Genomic DNA, 9830 nt, shown 5'->3' with positions numbered 1-9830 from the left:
TTAAGTAGTTACTATGTGCCTTGAATTTTTCTAGGTGCTGGACATAGAAAGACAAAACCATCCCTTGTATTCAAGAAACTCAAATTCTGTTGGGGAGGAAAGTTGGGATAGACAACATGAACCCATAAGTGAATATAAGATAAAGGCAAATAATTTATGGGAGATGGAACATTAATAAATAGTGGGAATCAAGCTTGGCCTTGTACAGGACTTGGCCCTTGAATCAAGAAATGAGGAATTCTGGAAGGTGGAGGTGAAGAAAGAATGTGTTACAAACGTGGAGCACAACCTGGGCAAAGGCACATGGACAGGAAATGTAATGTTGTGAACCAAAGAGGAACAGCAAGTTGGCCAGTTTGGCTAAAATGTAGAGTACATGAAGGAGAGTACTGTCTAATAGAACTGAATACATTGACTAATGTGATGTTGCAAGAACTTTTAAATACCAAATAGAGAATTTTTTATGAGATTGAGAAAAAAGCTAATTTAAGTCATCTTGGGACTCATGAACTGAAATTAAGATAAATACCTCTGAGAGGCAGAGGGAAAATTTGGGAAAGGAAGTATGAGAAAAGGACATTACTGAGACTAAAAAGTTGCAATAAATCTTATATCACTGCAAGCATTAGCTAAATGAAAGGGGTGTAGATTTGACTGGAGGGGGAAAAAAGTGCACCTTATGAGACAATGCGTGGCAAAAAAACCCCAAAAACAAAAACAAAAAACAAAGGAGAGAAAGGGGACTTCCTCTTCTCTCCCGAAACTAAATTTTTTTTTTAAAAAGCATCAAACCATGGTTGGGGCCAGAGGGAGAGAAGATTGACTCCTAATCCTATTTCCCCTGAGGCTAGGAATTGCTATTGCCTTCTAAAATAAATATCCAAGTGAAAATCCATAAAAATGAGTGTGAACCACTATCTGTAATCCCATTTTCAAAGGGGAGTTTTGAGAGGACAGTTACGAATGAATTAATAATTTCCTGTGGAAGACAGCTTGCACATAAGCACTCAATAATGTTTTGGGGGTGAATGAGTGAGTAGATTATCCTCAGATTAATAAATAGGCCATATGCAATTTTGTTTGGATGTAAATATCCAGAAAATAGTCCATGTATTCTGTCAGATCACCATGGAAACAAAATGCCAGTTGTTAATGTTACTGTGGGCAGAGGAGACAGTCATGTAGAAGGAAAAGGAATGGAAATCTAAAATAGCCCTGCTCTCAAGCCCACTTGTCTCCCTTATTCACTTGGATGGACAAGAAACTGAAGTGTAAAACATTGAATCTTGATTTGAGGAACGGGAACAGAGGAAGGTTCATCAGGGAGGCAAGCTTTGGGTACTTGTCCCAGGGAAAAAAGATTAAAAGTGGCAGACATTTAAAAGCAACCCAATTTTTTGGAGCCTGTTGATCCTGACATATCTCCTTTAACAATTTATCAGGCAAAGAGTTATTTTTAGAAAGCAGCATTTTGTATATTAAATGAAGCACATCAGCATGTTAGAGCTGCCATGACAATTTTGCCCATCTCTCATGAACTGTCAAAGAGAATAAACAGATCAGAGTTGTTTTCTTGGCCTCACTGCTCCAAGGGCTGAAAGAATTCCCAGAGCCCTATGGGAGATAAACACTTATGCCATAGGGAGAATCATCTTTCTACTTCTTTATCCTTTTTGCTTATTGCTGGAGAAACAAGTCTAACTGCTTGTAATTATGGATGATAACTAAAAAAGCAAATTCAAAATAACATTGAATTTTGTATTATTTCTTTACAGCCAATATGGTGTATACTTGGGTGTTTTTTAAAGGCATTCAAGAAGAGGGGAAAAGGTAAAATTGTAAATCAGACCTACTGATTAGAATGAACAAAATATGTGTAAGAGAAGATTTCAGAAATCTGGCATAGTGGCAAAGGCTGTATGCAATTTTTGATGTCATACTGAGTCTATTAATTTTTAAAATTAAATTCCTTCTAATTTTGGCTGCATGAGTTTTGTTTGTGAAGATTTTTAAATTTAATATAATCAAAATTATCTATTTTATATCCCATGGTTTTCTTTATCTCTTATTTGGTCATAATCTCTTCCCCTATCCATAAATCTGAGTAATAAAACTTTCCATGATTCCATAATTTGTTTATGATATGAACCTTTATTTCTAAATCAATATTCATTTTCACATTATCTTGGTATACAGTAAGAGATGTTGATCTATACTCTGTTTCTGCTAAACTGCTTTCCAGTTTTCCCAGCAGTTTTTTTTAAAATAATGAGTTGTTGCCCCCAAACCTTAGATCTTTGCTTTTATCAAACTTTAGATCACTACTAGATTACTACACTTTTGGTACTGTGTATTGTATACTTAATCTATTCCACTGATTCACCACTCTATTTCTTAGCTATTACCAGATTGTTTTGAGTATTATCACTTTGTAGTTTGAGATTTGATATTGCTAAGCCACCTTCCTTCACTTTTTTCCCTGCTGTTTCCCTTGATATTCTTGACCTTTTGTTCTTCCAGAAGAATTTTATCATCTTTTCTAGCTCTATTAAATAATTCCTTGGTAACTTTATTGGCATGGCATTTAATAAGTAAATAAATTTAGGCAGTATAATAATTTTATTATATTGGCTTGACCTACCTGTGAGCAGTTAATATTTTTGCAGTTGTGTAGATATGTCTCTATTCTTGTGAAAAATGTTTTGTAATTGTGTTTGCACAGTTCTGGTGGATGTTTTCAGAGGTAGACTTCCAAGCATTTTATACTGTCTGCAGTTATTTTAAAAGAAATTTCTCTTTCTATCTCTTCCTGCTAAGTTTTGTTGAGAATTTATAAAAATGCTAACGATTTATGTGGATTTATTTTATTCCTGTCATTATTGCTAAAGTTGTTAATTCTTTCAACCAGTAAAAAAAACAAAAACAAAAACCAAGAACCAAAAAACTTGTTGATCCTCTCAAGTTTTCTAAGTACAACATCATGTTATCTGAAAAGAGTGATAGTTTTGCTTCCTTGCTGCCTATTCTTATTCCTTCAATTTCTTTTTCTTGTCTTGTTGCCATAGCTGGCATTTCTAGTACAATATTGAATAATAATAGTAATAATAGGCATCCTGGCTTCCCCTCTATTTTATTAGGAAAAATGCTAATTTATCTCCATTACAGATAATGCTTGCTATTCATTTTACATAGCTACTACTTATTTTAAGAAAAGCTCCATTTATTGCTATGCTTTCTGGTGATATTAATATGAGTGGATATTGTATTTTTTTCAAGAGTTTTTCTTTATTGATATATGATTATTTTTGTTTTTTATTATTGATGTGGTCAATTATTCTTAGTTTTACTAATATTGAACCATCTCTGTATTCCCGGTATAAATCTCACCTGGTTATTGTGATCTTTGTGAGATTTTGCTGTCGTCTCCTTACTAGCACTAATTTAAAATTTTGTATTAATATTCATAAGGCAAATTGGTTTGTAATTTTCTTTCTCTCATTCCGCTGTCCCTGGCTGAGGTATCAAATTATTTTTGTGCCTTAGAAGAAATTTGGCTGGATTCTTTGTATTTATTTTTTCAAATACTTTATATAGTTTTGGGATTCATTGTTCTATAAATGTTTAGTAGAATTCACTTACAAATCTATCTGGTCTTAAATTTTTTTTCCCTTAGGGAGCTTATTTATGCCTTGTTCAATTTCTTTTTCTAAGATAAAATTATTTAAGTATTCTATTTCCTTTTCTGTTATTTTGGGTGATTAATATTTTTCTAAAGATTCTTGTACTTCATTTAGATATCAGTTTTACTGGCATTTAATTGAGCAAAATAGCTTCTGATAATTGCATTATTTCATCTTCATTAGTGATGCATTCACCCTTTTCAGTTTTGATGCTTGTAATGTGGTATTCTTTCTTCTAAAAAATCAAATTAATCAATAATTTATCTTTTTTTTAAATAAAATATGCTCCTTGTTGTATTTATTATTTCAATGGGATTTCTTTTTTGCTTTCAATTTTATTGATCTCTCTTTTGATTGTCAGGATTTCTACATTCCTGTTTAATTGGTGATTTTTAATTTGTACTCTTTTTACTTTTTTTGGATGTTCAATTCATTGGTTTTTTTCTTTTTCTCTTTCATTGATGTAAAGACTTAGAGTTATGAATTTTTGCTTAAGTACTTCTTTGTCTGCATCCCACAAATTACTATGATTAGTCCTCTGACTTGCTCGTTCTTTGGGATTAGATTATTTGGTTTCCAGTTAATTTTTTCTATTCTTTCATTGCCCTTAATTGTATGTAATTTTGATCATATTATAGTCCAACGAGGGTGCATTTAATATCTCTGTATTTCTGCATTTTTGTGCATTTTGTGTCATGTACAGCTGGGAAAAAGGTATACTCTTTTTCATTCCCATTCAATTTTCTCCAGAGCTTTATTATATAGGACTTTTCTGCAATTCTATTCATCTTAATTTCTTTTTTTTTTATTTTATGGTTAGATTTATCTAGTTCTGATAGCAGTAAATTAAAGTGTCCTACTAGTATAGTTTACTTTCTTTTTCCTCCTATGATTCACTTAACTTTTCCATTAAGAATGTGAATGCTATGCCAGTTAGTCTTTATAGTATATGTTTAGTATTGCTATTACTTCATTGTTTATGGTACCTTTTATCAAAATGTAGTTTCTTCCATTATCTCTTTTAATTAACTATATTTTTTCTTTTGCCTTTTCTGAGATCATGATTGCTACCCCTGCCTTTTCTGCTTCAGATAAAGCATGATACATTCTATCATGGCCCTTTATTTTAACTCTGTGTTTGTTTTAGTTTCAAGTGTTTTAGTTTATTTTATAAACAACATATTGTTGGATTCTGGTTTTGAATCCATTCTGCTATCCATTTCCATTTTATAGTTGAGTTTATTCCATTCACATTTATGATTTCTAACTGTGTATTTCCCTCCATCCCACTTTCTTCTGTTTATCCTTCTTTTTCAATCCTTCTCCCCTCCTCAAATGCCTGTTTTGCTACTGAGCACTGCCTCCCTTAATCTCCCTTCCTTCTTATCACCACCCCTCTTCTCTTGCCCCTTCCCCTCCTACTTCACTGTTGGTTAAGATAAATTTTTGTACTGAACTGAATTTGTATGTGTATTCTTCCCTTCTTTAACCAGTTCAGATGAGAATGAGGTTCAAGTGTTGCCTGATCCCCCCATTTTCCCGTCCATTGTAAAAACTCTTCCTTGTATACCTCCTTTATGTGAACTAATTTTCCCCATTCTTCATCTCCCTTCCCCCTTCTGCCAGCATATTCCTTTTTCTCACCCTTTCATTTTTCTTTTCAGATCAACCCAGCACAATAGACTCATACTTATGCCCTCTAAGTAAAGTAAATAAATAATATTTAATGAAAGAGAATACATTTTTATTAATTACTGAGAAAATATCCAAAATTACCCCTGGATAATACTAGAGGCTGAGAGGTAACCTGAAAGTGAATGTGACCAATCCCACAACCCTTAAACTTGGTATGTTGAAGTATGTTAAGTCTTCGGGATATTTGTCCTTGAAGATGATATTGGTCTGATTTTTTTAGGCCTTGGGGAGTATTACAACACTTCCTCTGTTAAGTTCATGATTACACAAAAGATTGATATAACAACCTATCCAGAAAAAATCATTCAAAGAATGAAAAATGTCTATTGTCTAGAATATGACAAGAAATGATGGTCATTACATTAAGTTAATACTCTGGTACATATAAGGGCAGGAACTACAGATGATGATTTGGGCCCAGAATTAAACAGGAGGAAGAGAGAGGGTTATATTGCATTTGGAAGATTGTGTACACTTTTGATGATGTGCTTTCAAGATCCAAATCTTTTACACAAAATTTCTCTCAATAAAGCTGTATAGTTTTGAATCTCTGAACACCATAATCTTTCAAGAATCAGAACTGAAAAGGTGGGTCAAAGTGGGCAGAAGCATATTTCTGATAATGACCCATGTGTAAGAAACAGAATAGGAAATGTATGATAAGAAAAGGAAGTGGGCCAGTCAAATAGCAAGAGGAAGGGATAATAGATGGCTATCCCTATTGTTACATTACTACACACTCTCCTCCCAATATAAAAAGATCCAGAATATTGCACAAATTCCCTGTGGAAGGTCTATGGTAGAGTACAGACAAGAATTACACAGGATAAAAAGGCCAGATGGTTGTGCTCTACATCAATGAAGGGAGAGAATACTCACATCCATGAAATCAGAAATATATCGAAGTATTGTGACCAATGCTGAAATTATTCTGAGAAAACAATTTAATACTTTGGTGCTTCTATAAAGAAAACAATTCTGAGACCTCCTTATTGAATCTCCCTTTGTCATTTTTATATCTTTGTTTGAGCATCCATTTCTTCTACTTGACTTTCCTTTTCTTCAGAACTTGATGTCTCAGGTGGCCCCCCATGTTCCAGGTACTCAAGAGTCCCATAGGTCACCATGAACAAAATCAGTACCCCAAGTACTATATATAGCTTCATGTTGACACACACAAATGTGCTGTATCAAAAAGCAATAACAAAACTGAGGGACTTCCCAAAGGCAATAATTGGCAAAAGCAGCTTCCTTGTTCTTCACAAATAAAACTCCATAGATGGTTGCAAGGAAAAAAAGAAGGAATGATAAATTTGTCCTGAAACCATGCTTTTTTATTATTATTTTTGAGACTAGACACCCATGTATCACTGTTCCCCAAATATTCACAACAAAATTTTTTTGAAGTAAATCTTCCATTTTGGTAATAGAGCTAAAACAAATTATTGTTATATGTTGAAGTTATTTTTTCTATGTTTCTCTAGAAGTGAAAAATAATAGCATGCTGTTATTAACTCATTATTATCTGGGCCTAATATAATATTTCAAAAGCAAGGACAAGCAAAAGAAGCAATAATAACATTTAGCAGCATCCATCCATTCATTCGCAGAAGTAAATTCAAGAATCCCCCACATGTGTTCCAATTCCATGTTTAAGAACTATGAATTTCCTTTACCTGATCATAATCTTTATCTTTGCATCTTTCCCTATGCTTTATGACCCAGTATCCTTTTTGCCCAGCAGCAGTTTTAATTGTTAAACATGCATTTAATTAAGTATATATATATTTATACATATGCATATACATATATATTATGTTACCTTTCAAAAAAGTCATATTCTTAAAATAATGTCTCATTTCTCTTAGAAGATTGCTAGCAGTGCTAACTACCAATTTAAGATAAAGGAAGTAAGCACATATTCAAGAAGAAAGTCTTCTCTGGGACAGTAAGGGGCACCTATTAAAGCTTAGGGCTCTGATAGCTTTGTCAAACTGAGTCCTTGTTTTGAAAGCAAAAATTAGTCCAGCATCAAACTCAGGCAGAAACACATTGGTTGACACTACAAACAAATATTTGTAGAATTAAGAGATCCACTCCATGAAAACGGAGGCACTAAGAACATTATTTAGGGTCTTAAATGTATCCTGAGAGCACCAAAATTGACTAAGACCCCTGTAGTTCTTTTAAACTTTCTTCTTTGATTTGTTGTGATGATTCCCACCTCATACCCACACCATCATTTACTCTAGAAAAACACTTAAAACACCTGAAAGAAAGTTTTTCTACTATTTTTGAGGGATAGGACAAAGGATAAAAGAAAGAACTGTGTTCTCTCTGCAAGGTTACAGTGATTTGAGGAGAACTAGGTTTAGAAGGAGAACTAGGTTTAGAAGGGTGATATTGACCACCAGTAGGCAGAAGAGGACATCAAGGTCTTTTGTAAAAGTCATTTTAAGTTCCAAAGCCGATGAAAATGACTGGGAGGGGGAGGTCTTCACCTTTCATCATCGTCATCATCATCATCATCATTATCATAATATTAGCTAGAGTTTTTAATGCTTTAAAATTTGCAAAGTGCTTATTTTATATGATTTCGTTTGATCCTCACAATAACCCTATGAAGTAGATGCTATTATCATCCCCATCCCAATCATCCCCATTGTTCTAGCCCCAAATTATTATTCTAGGTTCGATGGACATTATTTCACACACCCATATACTCTGTGATCCAAGCAAAATGCCTTTCATTCTGTTCCTCATACATGGCATTCCATCTCCCTTCTGGCTTGCTCCTTATAGAATCACTTTCTTCCTTTTCATCACAGCTCAATCACCACTCTCTACATGAAGCCTTTTCTGATCACCCCAGCTGCTAGTGCCTTCCTTGCCCAATTACTTTGTATTTAACTACTTTGTATTTAGTAGTATTTATTTTCTTGTTTCCCAGTTACAACCTAAGCTGGGCTAGGGATCATTTAATTCTTTCTATTTGTATACCCAAGGTCTTGCACAATGCCCGGCATAAAATAGGCATTTAATAAACGATCACTGAGGGAGCCGTTGTTGGATTTCTTAGCTGTGTCCTCCCTCTTGGAACCCTCCACAATCTTTATGATCTGAAGGTGAAAAAGCTAGAGAATTATATTTAACATTGGTTTGTGTCTGCAAAACAGCACCTGCCATGCCCCAGAGGCCAGGAAATATGAGGAATACAGTCATCTGACTGGGGTGAGGTTTCCACAGCAAAAGGGGGATGATGTAGGAAAGGTGTATCACTGTAGCTATGAGTTTGAAGACAGAGGGAAAATATAAAAAAGGAAACAAATGTCGGTTAAAGAGCAGGTTGTGGAATTTAGATCTGTAGAAGGAACTCATTCCTGGATCTTAAAATGTCCTTCCAGGTTTTCTTTGTCCAATTTTCCTTCAATAAATGAGCAGGTTGGTGTGCACCCACTTCACTGAGCCTAAACTTGTACTTGGCCTTTTATAAGTCTCCTTTTTGTACTAAGACAAAGCACAGATGCTACTGGGATGCAGAATTTCTGATCAATACAAACATACCATAGAGATTCTAGATCTACTTTAACATTCATAGCTTTTTGTTTATTTGTTTTTGCCTTTTTTTTTGTACCCCATCACTTAGAAAATTGCCTGGTACATAGTAATCAATTAGTAAATGTTTGTTGATTAACTGATTAATTGATTGGTTCACTGGCCTTGAAGACTAAACTGAAAATGTCAAAACAGGTGAACTTTGGGCCTGAGACAGCCAATGGGTTAATAAGAATCAGACCCAATAAGAGAGCTCATCAGCAGCAGTAGTCTGCAATTTTATGACCTAGGACAGTTGCCAGTATTAGAAGTAAAAGAGGAAAACAAAGCTAAGTTAACTATTAGGAACCCAGAAAAGCTTTCTAAATTGAGGGTTCTTACTACTACATCATTCTGCCTCACAATGTTTCTGACAATTCTGACTTCTGAATAATGTCTGTCATGGCTTCCCAATCATAAGACATTTTCTGTTTTTCTACAAAATGCATATCTTTGGAATGGGAAAATGCCTGCCCACATGCCTCAAAGCTGAATTTCTCCATCCTCCAATTCTTTCAGGCTTTGATTGGGGTATCTGTTTCCAACTTCATAGTTCAAAATCTTTGCCTATTATCATTCATATTGAGCTCTGTTCTTTTCCCCCTTGTTTCTTAAAATAATGAAATCTATGAAGTTTGAAGCCTTAGATGATCAATAAAAGAAGTATGCAGTCTGGGGAGGAAGCCTACATTTGTAGGCATGGTGGCTGCAATAAATAGACTTATAATAATCCAAATAACTATGTCTTAATAAATGAGTCTTTTCCCATGTTAGTCTCCCAATTCCCATATTGACATGCAAGAAAGTGAAAGGAAAAGGGCCTGGACTTAGAGCAAGAAAACTACCTTTGTTAAAATCCTA

This window comes from Vombatus ursinus, unplaced genomic scaffold, assembly GCF_900497805.2.
Source record: "Vombatus ursinus unplaced genomic scaffold, bare-nosed wombat genome assembly UNPS02004054.1, whole genome shotgun sequence".
Lineage (NCBI taxonomy): Eukaryota > Metazoa > Chordata > Mammalia > Diprotodontia > Vombatidae > Vombatus > Vombatus ursinus.
The sequence above is the reverse complement of the archived record's forward strand: the minus strand, read 5'-3'. Positions refer to the sequence as shown.